We start from the raw sequence: 22,026 nt of genomic DNA, 5'->3' as shown, positions 1-22,026 counted from the left end.
TTTCGTCTCCCATTAGTAGGAAAAATAATTCTCGAAAAAATGTTCCTTCGTTGGAGTATCCGAATTTGACCTTCACTGCTGTGCGGGGGTGGTAGTCGGTTTACAGTATGTCAAAATACCCGCAAAAACTATGCTGTGACGCGTGTGTCCATATGTGCAATTATTTCCAGCCGAGAAGATATCATCTTCCCGAAATTGATTCAGTCATTTTGTGAGCGTTGTGACCGGTTCGTCTTTTATTGTTCGAGCAAACTGAAATTCCGGATCCGTTGGAGGACAAACACACACACACCCTCAATCACATAGAGAAGCGCTATCAGAAAATTACACTTTAATTTATCTTCCCGATTTTTTCCCCATTTTTGGTACCATTTCGCCGTTCGCTTTGGAGTGATGGCTGCTGGGAAAGCATTGTTCGAATGGTTGACTCACGAGAACGGGTGCTTCCGGAGTGGATGCTGGTGATTTAACTGCAGGAAATAACGTTCATGATAAGAGAGTTTGCTTGTTAGAAGGTAAGCGGTGCTTTAGTTGGGACCGCAAAAATCGTGTACGGAATGCAAGGATCACAAATCGCGATATACTACTTCCATTTTCAGCAAACTCACCCACCGAACTCGAAAACAAACACAGCTCTCTATTTAGTTCGACTAGGTTTAACGACGTAATCTGTTTATTACACTGGGAAACTATTGTCGTAACTCGATTTGTCGCAATCAGGACCCGAAGAGTCTAACTTTTCATCCTACTAAATTGTCCTCATCATGTTCGCTCGGCATAACCACACGACCATGGTTTGTGCTCGTGGATGTTGTCGGTGACACATGTGTGCACTACATGGAAAGCTAATCCTGTTCCGGAGCTGGTCCTCATATTAAATTGCTCGTAAGCTCCGAAACGTGACCTTCCTTGCAAACGGGGTGCGAACATCGTGTCTGACCGAATTTTAACATTTCACACCCCCGCGCTTAGATTCACCCACGAGAGGGCCCCTCCTTCTACTTGCGCCATAAATAATAGCTGGAAGAGAGCAACTTAGCTTTGGGATTCCCCCGGGATAAATAAAGCCGAGAAGGCATGGCTGTTGAACTTGGACTAATTTGTTTTAGTGTCGGACGGAACGATTTGTCCGAGGGGATGATGTTGGGGGATTTGTTGTTTGATGTTTCGAAGGGCTGTGAAAGTTTGGGTAAACGCTCGTTAGTTTGATAATTTTCGGGTCGTTCCGAAAAAAGCAATTGAAACTTGAATTGCAAATCATGTCTCGGAATTGTACCTTCATTAGCATTACATGGGTTCACTTTCATCAGGAATGAACTTTGCAATCTTCTTCATAGTTCTTCCATTTTGTTCACAATCTGCTTCATAAGGATTATATTGAATCCTCTATTAATATACATAAGCATATCGATTTAATCAGCTCGTTCGTCGTTATAATATTAATAGACTCCAGCTGCTGCACGTGTGCATATGTATCTTCCACTCATCATTATCGCCCTCAATAATGTATAACCATCATCGGGGGATCGATCCGAGCCGAGAGGTTTTCATGGTTCGTTTGAGCGGTCGATTTCACGTTGCGTGTATTTGCTCAACCGACGCGAACAGATTCTGAGCCTAGCCTCCGGGGCATTCAGGTGCAATCTTCCGGAAGTACCTCAAATGAGGACATTAAGGTGCGTCGTCGTCAGCAGCGGCGGTTCATTATTGTAATTAAAATTAATCGAAAGATAATAACATGCATGCATGCATTAACGCAGCGAAAATTCAATTATTCTTGTTGATTGAGCTGAATTTGGGGAATATTCTAGGGCAAATTACCATCTGCAGATCATAAGGGAGGGCGAGGGTTTGACGTGAGTCTGCCCGGCAGCTAATGAGGGTTTATTGAATTAATTATTTGTTGTTTGTAATGTGCCATTTGGACCGCAGGCCGGAGGGTATAATTATGGGATGCGGATTTATTCGCGCTGGTGGATTTCACTTATGGAGTTATAATTTTAACATTTTTTAACTTTTTCCGAGGGCGTAATTTTATTCGTGTAAAGTTTAAATACAAAGTGCGTTCTAAATTTTTTTTCAAATAGAAATTTTCAGTAGGTCGAAACAGGATCATGCAAAAAAAACAGTAATGACAAATAAGAGAGTAGTCATTATGGTGGTTTAGACATCGATACGGAAATCAATATCGAACAAAGAGACCAGATGAATTTCGTTTTATACAGCCATTCCATATCAAACCGATGTATTGCTTCTGAGATTTTCGTGAAAATTGGTTGTTTTGGCATTGGCAGAATATTAGACCCGTATTTTTTTCAATTTTTTCGTTTGGGTTCCCATTAGCTTGCCAATGGATGTATGGGAAAATGGGAAAAAATGGGAAAAAAATGACCCTCGAATTTTCAAAGCGAACTTGATTCGGAACTTGTTACAAAATGTTGATTTGCACGATAATATACCCTTTGCGAAATATTAGCTCATTCGACTTCATTTACTGGTGTCGCAGACGTTAAAAAACCGAAAAATCACCGGAAATCGGGACTTTTTAGAAATTAATTTGGTACCAAATGTCTTGAAATTACATGGCATGTCGAGATTTACAATTATCTCAAGAATGTTTTTTTTTTGTCAAAAATAGATTTTTCAGGCAAGTGCCAAAAAACTTTTTTTTGACAAAAAAAATCCGAGATAACTGTAAATCTCGACGAGTAATGCAATTTTAAGACATTTGACATCAATTTTTTTGAAAAACTCGATTTTCGGTGATTTTTTGTTTTTCAAAAACAACTCAAATTTTAACGTTTGTAACACCAGTAAATGAAGCCCGAAAGAGCTAATATTTTGCATAGGGTATATTATCGTGCAAATCAACATTTCGTAGCAAGTTCCGAATGAACAATCGAGATAATTATTTTTATTGGCACCCAGAACCATACTTTTCATTTTGTACTCCGAAAAAAAAGTCCCAGAATGCCGATTTTTGACAAAAAAAAAAGTTTCCGAGATACACTTACACTTGTGCTAAATTTTTCACAATACACGATCGGTCATTGATATGAAATTTTACCAACATTGAAGTTCCCAATTTACATATTATTTGCTAGAATTAATCCTATTACTCGTCTTACTTGCAATATAAAAATGCCCCCGACTAGCATATATTATATTTGAAATGCCGATTTCCTCCGGGCACCATGGTTTTGATATCTCTGTTAGGGAATACATTTCGGTAGGAACAAAAGTTCCCCCTACTTTCAAATATTTACAATGAAGATTCCCCCAGGCAGCCTGGTTTTGTTGTCTCTGTTAGGGAACACATTTCCGTAGGAACAAAAATTCCTCCTACTTCCATGTATTTGCAATGCCGATCTTCCCCAGGCAGCTTGGTTTTGATGTCTCTGTTAGGGACCCGCCGCATGTGTCGTCAATTTTGACCAATCAGAAGTGGGTATTTCCGTTAGGATAGGGATTGAGATTTTTCAATTGTTCGATAGTTAGTTTCATGACATATATTATTTTCTTCAATATAAAAAATTGTTATGGAGTACCGAAATTGACGCAAAAATTTCATCAATCCATCATGAAATGACTTGTTCATAAGCGTTTGAAATTGGACAATTTTCACGATGTGCTCGATTTTCGATTTTCAATTTGTACCCCAATATGTTCCCGAAAGACGTAATCCTACGTCAAAAGAAGTACCTTGTTTGCTTGTTATAACGTTATTTCATGAAATCATGGTTTTCATCTAGTGAAGTCGCCCAACAACTGTAAAGTAAAATTGTTTCAGTCGGAAGACGACGACACAGTGAACTGATATTATAGGAAAATAATTCACACTCCATCTGAGAAATGGGAGTAATGAATAGGGTACTATTATTACAATTTCAACTTGCATCATTGTTCATTGTTCATTAGCTTTTGTTCGTGTAACCCGAAACGTAGTTGTTGTCTCCAAAGTATTTTTGTGAGGTTCCTAACAGGCGAATTCTTACACAATATAAATATACAGCCATTCCATTCCAAACCGATATAATGATTTTCGTCAAACGTGATGGTTTTGTTCTTCATCGCAAAACATTAGACCCGTATGTTTTTATTTTTCCATTATTTTTTCATTAAGGATTTCCGAAAATTGAATTTTTCCCTTTTTTTTTTTCCAAAAAGAACTTTTTTCAAAAATTCATAACTTTTGAACTACTGGACCGATTCAGATGATCGACATATCAAATTATAGCCAATCAGCTGGTATTGTACTACACTTGCAGAAAAAAAAATTGATAAATTATTATTAAATTTGAAAAATCATAACCTAAAAACGAAAAAAACGCCTCTCTGGTTTCGACATATGATATGTGAAAAACCCTCAGCTTTTCAGAAAAAAAATTTAAAAAATATAAAAAAATATAGCGCCCTTAGTCCCGAAACTATGAAAATAATAATAAACGAATACAATAAATTATAACGAAAACGGTTTGGATGACCAGCTGATTGGCTTCAATTTGATATGTTGATCATCTAAATCGATCTAGTAGTTCAAAAGTTCATTTTTGGAAAAAGGTGATTTTTCGGACAACCACAAAATGGAAATGGTCACCCTAATAGAAAAAAAAATAAAAAAACGTGTCTAATGTTTTGTGATATAGAACAAAACTTCTTCTTTTCACGAAAAACTGAGAGCCACTATATCGGTTTGCAATGGAATGGCTGTATAAACACATCAAAATCTTGTTCATTCTTGAGAGGACCCTGGTGTAATAAAAAGCAGAGCTCCAACGAAGAAATTGGCATTTTGAACATGGATGAAGAATCTACTAGAAGTAGCATTAAGTAGCATCTGAACCTAAGCTCCAAAACGGTTAGTACAGAGATTGGGCTCTTCACATAATATTTTGAAAACGAGCAGAAGGAAGCTCCCCTGCTCGTGTGTTAATCGAGCGAAGATTACGGAAATAAATAGCCAGCTCATTGTGTGAATCCAAACAAAATTGTTTCTCTCTCGCTTTCGGAGTTTCGTTTTCATTAGCCATTTTGGAGGAATCACGCCATCTCCAAGCTTACTTCAGCAAAATTAGATACTATACAAGCTGTTTTGACGACGCGCAAAACCAGCTCAGCTTTTAGCCCTGATAGCACATTTGTGCCATCGTTATGGCGTTAGCAATGGTGGCGACACGGAAGACGCGCCAACCACGGCGGAAATAGCGTTGATGTCGATGATGACGATGATGATTCTTGAAGGAAAGAATATGCGAACGGCATTCCCGTGTGATCAGAGGCGATTACGTGTCGGGGCTCGGATGAATGAAGTCATTTTCAATGGGCTCTATTTCGTCCATCCGGAAGGCTCCCTAGGTAAATTAATCAACATTAAGCCTGATGTTCCGGAGGAACATGAGCTGATATGTGCGGGATTATGTTACGTAAAGTTTTCCGTTATATGTTTTCAACAAAAGGGATTTTTCCGAAATAAACAGAATGAAATACTTTTGGCTAGATACGCTTGATTACTACGTACGATATTCATAACGTGTCTTCACTAATAACTTTGCCGGTAACTTTCCCCCCTCGCCGCCTTATTCCACGCTCGCTCTAATCGTTTATTATGCTTCATGCCTGCAACTTTTTCCGTGGCGCCTCTCGTATATAATTCCCGGACCCCTTCCTGAGTCGGTCGCACTCACGTCGAGATTAAATTTCACGTTGAGCACACAAATGCTTTCTTGAACCTCCGCGCCCTTAGATAAGTGCATAGCCGACCACACTCCATCGCTCACCCAAGAGGATGTCGAAAGGGGTGAAAAACCACACTGTTAATTATGAGTAACCGAAAGAGTCGAGAGCTGCTCCTGCAGGTTGGTTTGTTTAATTAACTCTGGGCACGGCATGGGTTAGCCCCGCCGGTACTCTCAGGCCCCCAAACGACGTGGGATTGCGTGCTTGGCCCCAGTTAGGGGAAAGCCATCGAGAGCCACAGTGATTCAGTTTGTGGGCGGCTTGATATGAAGAGGCATGTGCATTATTAGCCGGCAGTGAATTGTGTCGGATGGGAAAATATGATGATATTCCAACGCTTAGAGTTCATTATTCCGGGGACTCGATTAGGTGGCGTTTCGAACGATGCGGAGGTTTCGGTTTGCTCGTATCGATTCATGATGTGTTTTGGAAAGCAGGAACGATGAGCTTTCTTTTATGTCCAAGCAAAGAAAATTGCCTTTTTTCACTCTTCTTTCTTGTCCTGAGTTGAACGTTTTGGAAATTTAATCAGTCACGGAATATTAACTCGGAGAAAACGGTGATGTGACATCGCTTGGATCGACGAAGGATTTGTCGGACATTTTGGCAGGCATCTTGATTGGAAAATTGGTTGAGTTGTTCACCAAAATTTTAGATTCTAGTAAGGCATCTGTGACATCTCTTCAAATTATCTCACAACACATGGGTTTTGTGATTCAATCGGTTAATAATATCCACAATCGGCACAATGTCCACACGAAGGCTAATAATGCTATTAATTAATGAGGGTCACAACATCGAGTTTATATCGCTTCCAATCAGTTGTATCGGTGTTGAAAATCTAATTACGAGATAATCATTTAATAACACCCTCAGAAGGGTGCGCCACCGCAAACATTAATTTTCGACCCAAAACCCGTCCCACAAAAGGACCAATATTCTAGTCAAAGCCCGGAAATGGAGCTAATAAATTTTAATCCCTTCACGCCCTTTTCCACCGTAGCAGATCAGTAAAATTTCAGCCCTTCCTGGTGGAACAGCTGTGAGGGTCATACGAGCAGCCTAAAAATACTCATAAATTCCAACTTTAATCTTCGCACGAAAACCAACAAATAGGCACTATTCAATTTGTTCCACTTGCGAACGGCCGTTTTGGGATTTCTGGGAAAACTTTTAATTGACAGCCAACTCCGGCACAAAAACGGGTGCTCTCCAGTCACCGAAACAGAAACTCCAACTCAAACAAGTCTCGGCTGGAAGTTTTAGAGCTCGCAGTGCAGTGACAGAAGCAGCGACAGAGTGAGCGAAAAAAAAACGCCTCTCTCTAAATGCAAATTAAATAATTTATCAACCGACTTCGTCTCATCGAGTTTCGATAAGCTTTTGTGCTAAGCTGGAACACGATGTGACACAAGCACTTGACGATGTGGCAGCTTAGCTGCAGCTTGATTCAGTAGAGTGTCAGTATTTGCCCACTACTGGAGGGAGGGTTGCCCCATAAGTGCAGTCACAGTAAGAAGCTTGTGAGGCTCTAAACGGTGATCGCCGTCGTACGGTTGCTTCGTACTGGAGCCAGTCAGCCTGCCAGTGTTTCAGACGTGAACGACGACAGCAAGCATTGGATTGTCACACCTCAGAAGTGTCGCCGATGATGATGGCGGAGAAGCACAGTATCCTGGCAGGATACTTCGTCCTCCACTTGGAGCCAATGGGTTGTTTAAAACGTTGCCTATATAAACCACTTGCTACCGGAAGTAGAGCTTTGAGTGAAGGAGATAAGCATCCTATACGTATGATGTTGTATCATATAATGGGTGTTCCTTGGAATGATGGATGGGATGTTATTTACTGTTTTCTCCAGATTTCAGTATTTGTGTTGATGTGGGACTGCAAGTAAAATTGTTAATTGCATTTCTAAAAGTCAGAAAATCTCGCGCTAACAAACTTCAATTGAGTCTTCAAGGGATGTTATTCTTTTTTCTATTAAAAAGGAGAAAATGGACGATAGATTTCGGATTCAAGACAGTGCACTTCCCAGAACTGAAAATTAATTCAAAAATTACCGCTCAAAGCTACTCTTTGGGTCGAAATTTCTCGGGCCATTAGGCGTAATTGTTGTGGAAACCTGTTGGCTGTCGGGGCGATTTACCCCCATCTTAATCGAACGGTCCTGACCTCCATTAGGGGTGGAAGTTTCCTTTGTTTGTGTTTTGTTTTATCTATCGAGATTCGCTGTTCGATCCAATGATAGAATGGATTTACTTTAAGGGGTTTGGAAAAATTGATTTTGATTTAGGCTGTAAAATGAACAGTAAGTATTAATGGATAAAAACAGAAAAAAACGTTCATGAAAACAATATCTAAATCAGAATTAGCCCCAAGACTTGAGCATTACATTGGAATCTAGAGCCATGACCTGAAATCTGAAAATTGAATATTGCTTCTGCCATCTAATCTTACACCTGGAGTTTGAAATCAGCATTTTAACTCTCAGATCCGAATCTGAATTTGAGAAATTAACTTGAGGATCTTGAACTCGGAGGAACTGCAATTTCGGAGAATTTGTAAGTTAATTCAGATTTAAGATCGTAGATGTGGACACTTATTTCAGATTCTACTAACAGATCTAAATTTTGGAAGCATGACTTAAAACTATTCGTGAATCATTTCCGAAATTTGTGTCTGAATTCTGAGATGTACCTCGGTATCTGAAAATTGTGTTACTGTTTGCATGAATAAATTTAATTAGAAGACGTAGCCAGCCTTTCTCATGATGTTTCCTATTGTACTGTTGATTGAAGCTTGATGCATTTAGATGCCGTAATCACTAAACCAGTTGTATTTCGTGATTGATCAAAGGTATAAAACATGTTTAGCATCACAATACAGATAATTCATTGTTCTTTCAGAAAAAAAATTCAATTTTTTTTTCTTTGCACTTTGGAAATGTGACGAGTGACGTTACATCGAAGTTCCCCTGTATTGAAGTTCCATTTTTGTAGTTTGAAATATACGATCGATTCTTGAATCTTAACAAAATGTGTTTTTGTGCATTTCCAGGTCTATCCCGGAGATCATCCATTAAATCTACAGTCTACTCGACCAAATGTTTTCAGGTCTTATAGCATTTGTGTCAGAAAGTTAGAAAAAAACTCAAAAAAAAAAAAAAATCAAGAACAAGAAGATCTAACAAAATGACCAGCGAATTCATTTCATTGGGAAAATCAGATTTAAAAATATGGAACAATTTTTAGGAAAAATTTAAACTGGAAAAAAATATTTTTAATATTAAAATTAATATCTTTCAAAAAAGTATTTTTTTAATACAGGTCGGACTTGATCATATACAGACTCGATTATATGTGATTCGATTACATACAATTTTGGACTCGATTATATACAGTTTGAAAAAAATTTTTTTTTACATTTCAAATATGATTTGTTTCAAGAAAAAAATCTAACCTTTGAACGTTAAGGTGGAATTTAAGTGGCTATTATATGTACAGTGGGGTAAAAATCGTGATTTACTGAGATTTTATTGAATTTTCTCCAGGAATTGTTTAAATCGCAGCGAAATTAAGAAATATAGAAGTTGGGTGTCAAACAACAAATTATAGAGTGGCTTGAAAACTTTAATTTGATTGATAGAAACAATCAAGTTTAATGTGCATTTTTGGGATAACATTAATAATCACATATTAAAAATTACTTGCTTTGAAATTTTCTCTTCCTAAACAATTATTTAAATCCACTAATTTAGATGTTCCGCTACTATATCCTGTACTAAATTTTCTCATCTTTCAAATGAAGGCAACAGAATTGGTTCACATAGCGTATTTTTTGTGTAATTTGAGGCAACAATTTGAGGCAACAGAGTCCGAAACAAAAAAAAAGTTCTATAACTCGGTCATTGTTGAAATTCGAACATATACGTAGAAGGATTTTTTTCATCAATTATGATCATCTATAACCACCTGAGGGATACTAGAAAAACATATTTTTTATGTGAGAAAGGTGTTTTCTGACTTTAAGGGGATGAATTCTTCTTTTATTTTCAATAAACGAAAAATATATGCATAAAAACGAATAAAAAATATTTTTTTTGACTCGATTATATACAGGATTCGATTATATACAATGAAAAGAAACCGGAGACTGTATATAATCGAGTCAGCGCTGTACTTAAAATATGATATATGAGGGGCTCAGAATGCAAGGGGTGTGAGTGACTTGATCGTTTTCTCTTCATCAACTTTTTATTTAGTTAATAAGTCAACTGCACTTCCGATTTAAGTTTGCTATAGAATCCGATAGGTGAGGTTCTGACCTATTTTCCACGTTGGTATATACAGCTGGGAATGTATTTTCTGCTAAGTTATGACTCAAAGAGAGGTTCTGAACTATTTTCCACGTTGGTATATACAGCTGGGAATGTATTTGCTGCTAAGTTATGACTCAAAGAGAGAGTCGATGTAGAGAAATCGATCAAATCACTTACACCCCTTTCATTCTAAACCCCTCATATATTATTAGTTGGTCGGTGTTAAGTCAGACCGGACCATGTGACATTTTTATGATTTCGAGAAAAACGAACATGAAGTTTAGTGCTCTACAATTTTCAAAGCATTTAATTTTTTCGTTCAATATTGTTCTCAGAAATTATAGCTACTTTCTGGCAATACTTTGACGTTTGAAAATTGTAAAAAAAAGTATCATGCCAAGAAAGGCAGTTATTTGGCTGCCTATACGTATAAGGTCCGCTCTGACTGAACCAAATGAAGCATTTTTTAAGACTTGATTCACTATGACTGAACAATCTCGAAATATTTCTCAATCAATTAACAGTTGTGAGTCAAAGTGTGCCATTCTGTTATGAAAATTAGAGCGAGGAGGGTTGTGAGTTTGGAACTGTATAAACATTTGTTTGCATTTAGTATAATAGTCTCTGCCATCTACTGCTGGCATGAATATGACTGCACGGAAAACATGTTAATTGTCATTGTCATCGTTACAACTTAAATCGCACTCTAAAATAGTAAATTTTGCGATCATTCACACTGAAGACCAGCATTTTTCACTGATCCGTTCAGTCAGAGTGGACCAAGTTTATTTTTTAATATACTCAAAATGTGCACATTTTACACTAACGGGTTCAAACACATTTCGGCAAGATACCTATTAGCTTCAAGGAAAAGTTTTCTTGGTTCGGAATCGGCGCTTGGAAATTGCTTACATTCAATATTAAAAAATTAAATAAAAGATTGAAACGTAGTCCACTTTGTCTGCACATGATATAGAGCCATTTCGCCATGGTAAATGGTACATGGTCCTCTATAACTGTATACTATGAGGGGTTTTCGTTGCTAAATTATAACAATTTCGATCCGTTATTCCTGCTGTAAGCGTGATTTTCCAAATCTGATAAATGTGGTATGTAGTTCACATAATTCTTAACCAAACGTAATCAATTACTCGAGATTTTCAATTTTGCGACTTGGTCCACTATGACTTAACACCGATCATATATGAACTATATGATATGAAAGCATTATGGATGAATGTCCAGTTACATTGTAATCATGTGCTCAATCACAGCCACATCACCCACCCTAACAATCAAAATTAATTACTAACACTTTGTTTCATCGCCTTGAAATGAAAACTTTCTGTCCGAATGGCGAACATCTGAATGTTGTCATGCAATGGTCCACTCAGAAATCCTAAATTACACCCTGGAAACTCATAAATCAGTCCAAACGTTTTGCACTCCACAAGCGTTCATGAAACCCCAGAAACGCGGCGTATAAAGTTAATTGATTGACCATAGGCCCATCACCGGAAGCTGTTGCTGCTCGGCACGATGGATGCGTTGAAGCTTTTAATCTGTCGAGCGAAAATGAAAGCGACTCCGATTTAGATCTCCGAATGGCACTCATTGACACATTCCCGTCACCACATAACATCGCTATGAGACACACTGTGGACGGGAACAGACGGTAATCGGATGCAATACAACCGGGACAATGTTTCAATTTCTCACCAGGGCATGTGGAAAATGCGAGCATGGTCGTAATCGATGCGACACCGATGGGATCGTGTTCGGTGCCCCAGAGACGGCATATTTTCTCGCCTGAGAATCAAACGTTGTTTGCGGACATATACAATTACGATCCTGAACGACCGCGATTTCGAGTGAATGGCAAATGTTTGCGCCGCCTCGGGAGATTATCCGTGTATCGGTAGGTGCAAATTTAGACATTGATATCGGAGTCAATCATTCGGAACGAATCTAAACGGTTGTGTGTTTCAATCAGTGATCTATTCGAAACCAATGGTTGAATGAATTTCGACCATTGAAAAAGGTGAATGAAGCACTCGTAACGAAAAAAAACGAACTACATAAATCATTCCGCACAATACCTGTAAATTTATTCGAATGCTGACTGCTTCGTTTGCGTTCCAAAATTTACCTAAACCACACAAATTGTTCCGCCCGTAAACAGAGCAGAACATACAATGGAAGGAAAATTTTCTTCGAGGCAAAAAGCTGCTCTGCAGCCGGTAGCAATTTCTGTCCAAATTCATTATTCACGTGCCAGCTTATTGTGTGATGGCGTGGGGTTGCAAATGTGGTAACCGTCCCTAGCATCCCCTTAAAATGGGCACGGGAAATACTAACAGTCATAATGGCGCTCGTAACAGTATTAATGTTGACCTAGAAGTACACTTTCAATTGGAGAAGACACAATTCACCTTGCCGGAAGTTGTTCTTATTTGCTTGGAAGAAAGATCCTTCAGGAACGAATGTCTTCATTATTGTTATATACTCACGAATCTTTTGAAAACTTCAAACACAACATCATCCCCTATCTCGATTCCATTCGCACCCTACTACCACACAACTATGCTTCTTGTCCAACAGGCTTGAAATCAGCACCCACCCTAGCGAACCGTACCGAACCTGGGCTGAATCTTAATTAACAGTCAGGTAGAACAAGTGCAGAACGACACACTTGCTCAATTTCAGCCGACTCACCGCCGGCAGTACTCTACCTGTCAAGAACATTTACACAGCGGTGACGATGATGATGATGACGTATACTTTTATGAACTGTCATAAGTTAGTCAGTCATGTGCAGCTGCTGGCATTTTGTTCCCTCACCCTCGCGAGTGTTGGGACTTTTACCAGTGTACGAGAGCGAAAGCGGTGTGGTGAGTATTCATCACTGCCGACAGCCGAAGAGTTTTGGGTAGGCCACTAGGACTACCCGTGCCAGCGAGGACCGTTTGTTTCTTTATTACGCCATCATCCTCGGCCCGGTTCCTATGCAAATCGTGTACAATCCCATTGCTTGCGTTGCCCATCAGGTGGCAACCGCAGCAGCAGAGGAAGTCGGCTCCGGATGAAATATTTACATAAATTTTCATGAAGATTTCCACGGAATGGATGAATTGGGCGCGCCAGGACCAGCACTGAGAGAAGTGCTGGATGCAAACGTACACGTTTACAGATAAGTTGGTCTAACAGTTCGGGGGAAATTTCGACTTCCACACCTGAGCACAGGAAGACATTAACAGAAACTGAAAATGGTCATGTTTAAAGTTTTGTACGCTCACGACCTTAAGAGGTACGGTACAACACATAGATAGAGTTATACCCAATTATTCTGTGACACAGGACCGCAAATTATTCTATGAAAAAGTTAAAAACTTTCATATCTATGTATAAAATTTCCTCTATAAGATCCAAGAAGTATACCTTGCGTGTTCTCTTGTTTGACCATTTGAACATTGATAAAATTTTGCTAGGCTCGTTTCTATCTTGTATTCAGAATTTAAAATTTGGTATTCAGAATCTGTTATCGTAAATTAATATATTAAATCAGATATGTGTGTTTCGATCACAAATAAAATGCATTTACTGCCTGCATAAGTTTGTATCTGCAGTCTTTTTTTGAGAATCTGATCAGCTTTTTCTATGGAGTTTTCCTACAACTCTGATTGTGAGGAAGAAGCTTAAAGTCTGTAATCTGTAAATCATATACTGATGCCGAAACCCACAAACTACATAAATGATATGCCAAAAACTTTGCACTTTGTATCTCTAATCATGAATTCATATTTAAAAAAACGCATGTTGTATGTGGAAAATTAAGGCTGAAATCTGAAATCCGATGTCTGCCGAGATTGTGTAGTCAAAATTGTTAAAAACAATTTGTAATGGAAATGAGATTTGTAATCTTGAATTTCGGACTGTTTTGCTGTTTCGAATCCGTATCTGTATGTAAGATTCGAGATCAGAATATTGAATGCGGATCTTGAACCATATCCTGTATTCAAAATTTGAAAAATTGAAAATCGTTCAAAAGTTCATCCACTACTGATATGCCTTCTTCATCTTATGAATAAAGATTCATTCCAAAATATGGATGATGAATTGAAAACATTCTGAATATTTATTTCACTGCAATTCACTGTAGTGAAGCTGTCGGTTTTCGGGGAAAATTTATGAACGATCACTACAAAATTATCTCCATGGCAAGAACCTCAATTATATGGCCAGCATGAGAAATTCGAGAAAACAAACATGTTCTTAGAGGATCGAAGTTTTGAGCTATGTGAAAAAATGGCGAAAGAGTGTAGAACAAAAACAAACGAAAATGTATAATAAAATTGTATGTAAGTCTGTCTATAAAAATGATGCTTTTGTTTTCGCAAAACTTTCCGGACAGCCCAATATGAACTATCCTGATTTCTTCCTGATTTTTATTTCCATTCCATTTTTTTGAAAATTAAGGATGGCAACCCTGAGCAGAACACAGTTGTCTATGAAAAAGACAAATCCAAAATGACCGTCACCACAAAATGGCGATTCGTATTTTTTTCAAAACCCCTTCAATATGGGTAATAAATGAAAAGACATGACCAGGGTTGCCAACTATAATTTTAAAAAACCAGGAAAAAGGAAAATAAAAATCAGGATGAATCAGGATAGCTCAAATTGGGTTATCCGAAAAGTTAATGTCGATTTTTGGGAAAACAAAAACATCATTTTCAATCGAAGCATCATAATATAATTTTATACCCATACACATTATCCTCAATAAAACAATGTTGTTCCTCAAACTTAATCTCGTTGTAGTTCACAAAGTTCTACTTAATGTAAAACATATAGAAGTGCGAACCGGAGAACTATCATAACAGAAAACTTATGATAGTTCGAAAATCAAAACTTATAGAGTACGAAAATCAGGAAAAATCAGGATCATTTCAGAAAAATCTGGATAAATTGAGTGTTCGTCAGGAAATCAGGGAGCGTGCTAAAAAGTCTGGGAAATCTTGAAAAATCAGGAAGGTTGGCATCTCTGGGCATGACACTAGCTATTTATGAAAAATGCAAATTGAAGATGGCGGATTACATATTTTCTCAAAATCCCATCAATAAGGGTATCAAAGGAACGGGATTTACAAATAGAACACAATTATTTATGAAACCACAAAATGGCGATATGTTTTTTTTTTCAAAACTCCCTCAAAATAGGTATCAAATGAAAGATCCCCTTTTTTTTATTGTTTATTCTGAAATGTAGTACACACCTTTATTTATGTTGTCATTATAATTATGCGTATTCCATAATATCGAAAATCTATTTTGACCGCCGCTATAAAATGGCTGATTTCATATTTACTAAAAAAAATTTTTTGTTTAGGATATTTTGTAGCAGTCGTGCTACAAGTTCATATATTTTCGGAGGGTAGCAGTCCAAATAAAACGTTTTATTTATTTATTTATGTTGTCTTAACGTCTTTACAACATGGCCTGATTCACAATTTTCCTCCAATTAACTCGGATCGTGGCTCCAATTCCGCGGGTACCCCGTGCTCACCATGTCATGCTCCACTTGGTCTAACCACCTTGTTCGTTGTGCTCCTCGTCGTCTCGTACCAGCCGGATTTCCGATGAACACCATTTTTGCAGGATAGTTGTCCGACATTCTTGCAACATGTCCTGCCCAGCGTATCCTTCCATTTTTGATCACTTTCTGGATACTTGGTTCGCCGGTGAGTCGCGTGAGCTCGTGGTTCATCCTTCGCCTTCATACGTCGTCCTCCTGTACACCGCCGAAGATTGTTCTTAACACCCGCCGTTCAAAGACTCCGAATGCTCGCAGGTCCTCTTCGAGTATTGTCCACGTCTCGTGCCCGTAGAGGACAACCGGTCTTATGAGCGTTTTGAACAGAGAACATTTCGCACGACTGCTAAGTCTGTTTGACCTTAAGTGTTTGTGGAGACCATAGTAGGTACGACTCCCATTGATTATGCGTCTCCGGATCTCGCGGCTGGTATCATTGTCCGATTTTACCATTGAGCCAAGGTAGACAAATTGGTCCACTACTTCGGACTCATCGCCGGCGATCATTACACTACTACCTAATCGGATCCTGTCGTGCTCGGATCCGAAAGCCAGCATGTATTTGGTTCTAGACGCATTGATTTTCAGTCCAAATAAAACGTATGAAACGTATTAAATAAATAGACTTGACTTGGAGAACACACTACATTATGAGCAGCTTAAATCCAAAAGGTCACCGCCACAAAAGTGCCGACTATGTATTTTATGCAACCCCCTTGATATTAGTATCAAAATAATTGATTTCACTAATAGAATAGAATACATCGTTTTGTGCACCCGTGACCGAGTGGTTAGCGTCTCACATTATCATGCCGGGTGTTCGGGTTCGATTCCCGTTCTGGCCGGAGGATTTTTAGTCAAAGGAATTTCCTTCGACTTGCACTGTGATCACGCGTCTTCAAGAGCTTGCCCCTCTGAATACATTCAAGGCGTGTTATTTGGCTTAAGAAATCTCATCTAAGTAATTATAAATGACGCTAGTTAATGCATACGTTGAGACGGCAAAAGTTCCACAGGGAACGTTAACGCCATTCAAGAAGAAGACATCGTGAAAACATTCCAAAAAAGTGAAATGAGAGTTAATTTTTTTTAAAGTTGAATGGTTTCATTGTAGAGAATTATACTAATGATACGGATAATGTACTAAAAACTAGAAAATAAAATATGAAATTTTTTTTTTAAGTTAAACGGTTTCCTTGTGCTTAGAAACGTAATGATAATGTACTAACAGCTAGAAAATAATTAGGTGATTATTTTTTACTTCATCAGAATCTGACACTAGGCAGACGATAGATGGGTCGATTCAGGACCAGTTGTCTGTCAAACTTGGACTAGCTGCTAATTGCTCAATTCTATAGGATTGCCAATGGTATTTGAAAATATGCTTCTACATAATGTACTCACGGTACATTCTCTTGAACTAGTTTTCATGACATAGAATTACAGAAAAATATATTTTTTTCCAAATTATGTAACATTCTTGTGCTACACCAATGTTACTATTCATATAATATATGATACGTGTGTGCAAAACATTAATTTTCTCTTTTGTTTAACCATTTGTCTATACATTTTCTGATATTTCCTCAAAAAACTCATAAATATAATATGAAATCATCAGAAACAATTACAGATACAATTCTCGTAAAAACAAGTTCTTTTGTTACGTATAATATACATCAGGGATGGCCAAACTTGTGGGCATTACGGGCGAATAATTGTTCAAATGTTAGACGGCGGTCTACCAACGTCGACTGTCTAAAAATCACTAGAAAATGAATGAGAGAATAAAACAAAGTTTTAAGCCTCCTGTACTCGCGCGTAAAATCATAACCCGTATACTCACGCACGGTATCACAGACTGTGCTTGCCTCTGTAATTTTGCTATTTTGTATTTTTTTATCCCTCTACAACCTAACTCCGCCTTTAGACGGGCTTCACGATTTTATTTTTATTTTTCAGGCATTATTTTCAATGTTCACTTACACTAGCACGTCTTCAAAATACTTTCATCTATCATACAAACACATTGGTTTTATGTTGGGTGGTTTCTGTTAGGAGTATTTTATGTCGAAAGTCGGAAATTCGAGATAAAAGAGGAAATAAATTATTTCGATTTCGGTCACGTACTCTAAACGGAAACCAAACACATTTTTTGAACATTTCATTGCTGGAAAAATATTTTACGTCCGACTCCTGCTGTGTAACCTACTGAAAATTAACATCGGATACAGCTGTTTTGCAGAAATTGAGTCCATTTTGTGTTTTTTATAGATTTGTCTTCCAGCACGGTATGCGGATATGACGAAGTATATTCTGAAGACGACTTTGGGAGCGATGGTGAATACTACAATGACCAGGAAACAAAAGAACAAAAAAAAAGATACCACTAAAAAGCTGAGATTCGGAAACGCAAGTCATATACCTTAAATGCGACATCAATTTACACCTGCAGCCAAACCAGAATTGTTTTTATGCCTTCCATCATAAGGAATAACTACTACGAGTAGTTCAGAAGAAAATAGATTTTTTGGCCCAACCCCACCTTATGGCGGATTACAAGTTTTGTGGAATAAATAAAAAATCCGTGCTTTTAAAAAATTGCCGTTATGTTTTTAGATTTTCCCATCAAAAATATGATCTGCTATAGTTTTTTCACGCAAATAAAAATTTTGGGTTTTAGAGGGTTAAAGTAATAAAAGTAATAATGGAATAAAAAAAAAACTCCAGAAATTTTTTTCTTCAACTTCATTCAGTTTCAATAGTCTTTTAATTCAGCCTCCTCAAAACAAAATATGGTCTGTCTGTGAGACTGTATGATCGAATATAGGTTAACACGTCGAGCCCCGATTTTTTATTGCTGCGCTTTCCATTCAACCCGCAGTAAGAGCGTTTTCACAATATCAGTATCGGTCCCAGCTCCCAAGGAAACTTATTGCATGAGTAGAAAATGATCAGAAACTCGACTAGTAAGTAGTCAGATTTTGTAAAACATCCGAAAACAAACTGGATATATCTCTATTTTCTTATTCTGTAACTGTGAACGTCGGACCCCAAGCTCAATCGGGCTCAAGGTGTTAATTAAAAGAAAAACTTAGGTAATACCAATAAATATTCAATGATAAATTATTTTATAACATAAAAATAATTATCAGTTACTAAATAATTGATAAGTAATACTTTATTTTCTGCAAAGTCTCATCAATCAATATCGTTGATTTTTTATGGAAATAGTCATTTAAGAACATACAAAGCGTTTATTTTCCATAAAAATTGTATTCCTCAATTACCTAGAGGTATATAGACTCTCTATCGGAAATATTGGATCCTATTATGTAAATTTAATCGAACGGTCGATTCGATCCCTATAACTATCACACCGAATAAACTTTCGTATTCTGCAAATCGATAGAATCTCGTTCTTTCTCGAACGTCGATGAATTCATATTCTGAAACGTTGCCGAAATGTTTCCCAAAGCATAACACCTGAAATGCAACAAGCAAACCAAACAGTTCGAAAAGTTATGCCGACAACTTTCAAAGTTCTGTTTACTTAGAATTACATAATAGGGGCCAATATTTAATTTTAGAAATTTCAAATTTCTCATTCATCACTGTTGCTCTATTCATGGCTATATTTCTTAAAAGAAATCTGCACAAATAATTCACATTACATATTATAGTTTTAAAATTAAAATAACAATACTGCATTAAAATTCGCATTCGTTGTCTTCAAACGTGGAGTTTTCTCCAAAAATTAAATTTTTAATGATTTTCGAAACCTTACTCCTAATGTTCCCAGCATTTTCAATTGATCATTTAACAAATTATATTCCTGGAGAAACACCTTGTGAAATATTCACGGCAAAATGTGGAATTATATATTTAATCCATTGCGATAGTAGGTGATACTATCCTAGGCCAGCTGGCGGGCGCCTAGGAATACCTACGAGGGCGACCGAGCTTGCCGACGTGCCGAAAACCGATTCGAATCATGCCGAACCCAACTCGAAACAAGTCGATCCGTATCAAAGAAAGTCGAACCAAAACAAAACGAGGTAAATTTAAATAAACACCCGATGGGGAGTCTACATTATTTAACGAACCGAATATGCCGCTTGGTACAGGCCGATCGGCATCATTCGGCATAATGTGAATGTGAATCCCATCAGGTCAACGCTAAATTTCATATAACTTTGACAACACGAAAAACTAATTTGGGGTCTGGTACAGTTCAACCTCGATTATCTATGAATGCGAGTTCCTTAGTAATTATATGGACTTTCCCGAAATTTTGCAGTGAGTGGCTAGTTATTGCTCTTTTGTTTTAGTCATGGTTTCATCTTATTTGATCACTGGTGTACACGATCTTACAGATGGATAGTTTCATAATTCCTGTATTGATAAAACATAGTTATCATACTTAAATATATATTTTTTTTTTGTATTTGCATCTCATTTTTAGTAATTCGCAATGACCTTGCCAGACTATTCCGCGGGTAATCGGAGTTCTACCGTACTATCCCACCAGCTAAACTAATCGGATATTGCACCATCAGCTTATCACTGGTTCAGGCCCCTGTAAAGTTCTCTCTAGTTATTCCTCTGTTCAAAAACTTCGTCTTTATGAGCATCATAAAAATACCTTGAACAGTCTTCAATGAGAAAGCAAAGATGATCTGGAAGATTGGCGAGAAATTGTGGAACAAAACTGTGCATAAAAAATTTAATAAATGTATGTCCGCCTTCAAAAACGACGCTTTTGTTTGCCCAAAAATCGGCACGAACTTTTTGGATAACTCAACATGAACTATCCGCACCTTATTCCGCACAGAGGTCAAATGAGAAAAACCTTCTTCCACCACCTCTCTTCAAGGTGTTTGGTTTTTTGAATGTACAATTTAAACACAGGAAATTTGTAAAAAAATATAATGTTTATTTTTTGAGGCTCAAAATCAATCGTTGCCGTTTGTTCTTTAAAAATTATTTCATGTAAATGTTCGCCACGACTACATTCCAGCTGATCCATATGTGAAGTCCAATTTAGTTTTACTTTTTTGAGTATATCGGCTGATATCCGACCTATGTTGATATTATCACAGTTGTTTTCCAGAATATTATTTTCCGTTAACGTCTTCACAGCAACTCTATCTACATATAAGGTTTGTTTGAATCTGTATTTTCTAAGGTTTTGTTCCTGAACATAATATGGTAGAGATAATTACCAACTGTAAATATAATTTTAACGATAAATTATATGCAGCACTATTTACATTTTATAATCATTAAAATCATATCAGGAATATAACAATTCCGATGTGATTTGAAATTCCCAAAAGTGAATGATCAATTTGCTTGTTGTTAAAACACTGAACACACAAAATGGCGTTAAAACTCTATAATGATAAGAACAAGAGAATGTCATCATACAACTAATTTTTATTGAAAGTTTGAATGTTTATATACGATGTGTTCAGAAATCGGATTTAGAATAATAGGAGCACGTTACTGTTTATTTGTTAAATTTTCATAGGTTAAAATTTCTGTTTTGACAAACCAAATTATTTCAATACACGTAAATATAAATTTGCTACTAGAGTTGACCTGGATTTAACCAGACTAGAAGAGATTCAACCTGGGCTTGGCTGGACTCACAAAGTTTATCAATAATGTCACAAACAAGTTTGCAGTATTCCGAACAAGCGGCCTCAAAGTTTTCCGCTCTTTAAGGTAACAAAGCTGAAAGTTTCCACCCGAAGGTTGCTCGCTCCGACCAGCGCGAGCAAGGTGTACAAGGCACAATAATTGAAGCAAAGGGGGCAAAGCGTGCCGTGCAATTGTTCAAACAACACAAATACACCCCCACAGGTTACACTTTTCGTGCCTTTTGTCCCGATTCACTCGCTTGAATAATGGGTTCAGTAGCAGTAGCAGTAGCAGTAGCAGTAGCAGTAGCAGTAGTAGCTCCGAAAAGTTTTGTCCGAAACTTACCGGACGGAAGCGGAAAGCTGCACGCATCAGCTGCACACAAGGTCAGCTGGAAGAATAGCCACGAGATGAATGGAGGTTAGGTTTCTTCTGCTTGGGTCGTTTCCAAGTTCTTTCTGGTTATCTTGTTTGGGAAACTAAGGTGGGATTAGGGTGGAAGAGCAATTTCCGTGGAGCGCTGTAGGTAATATAAAAACGTGTTGAGAATAAATGAGATGTTACGCGTAATCCGATAGGTTCCGATGGGGAAAGTTCATATTGTAATCGACTTAATGATGAAATTGGGGAAAAAATCAATCGAACGAGATTATCTTCACTCGCATTTACATTGTGGAAATAATAATTTACATTTCTGTGCTCGGTCTGTGAACCACTTGTGGCTCACATT

The 22,026-nt window shown here is 37.6% G+C and overlaps 2 protein-coding genes across 2 annotated transcripts in view; both read left to right on the top strand.

Annotated features, from left to right (window-relative positions):
- Positions 1–22,026, top strand: part of LOC129763562 (uncharacterized) — a 212,654-nt gene that overhangs the window by 10,124 nt on the left and 180,504 nt on the right. The window lies entirely within an intron of this gene.
- LOC129763563 (calexcitin-2-like) overlaps positions 1–22,026 on the top strand; it is a 99,483-nt gene that overhangs the window by 34,247 nt on the left and 43,210 nt on the right. The window lies entirely within an intron of this gene.

The sequence above is a fragment of the Toxorhynchites rutilus genome, chromosome 1 (genome assembly GCF_029784135.1).
Source record: "Toxorhynchites rutilus septentrionalis strain SRP chromosome 1, ASM2978413v1, whole genome shotgun sequence".
Lineage (NCBI taxonomy): Eukaryota > Metazoa > Arthropoda > Insecta > Diptera > Culicidae > Toxorhynchites > Toxorhynchites rutilus.
This window is presented reverse-complemented; position numbering and strand designations above follow the sequence as displayed.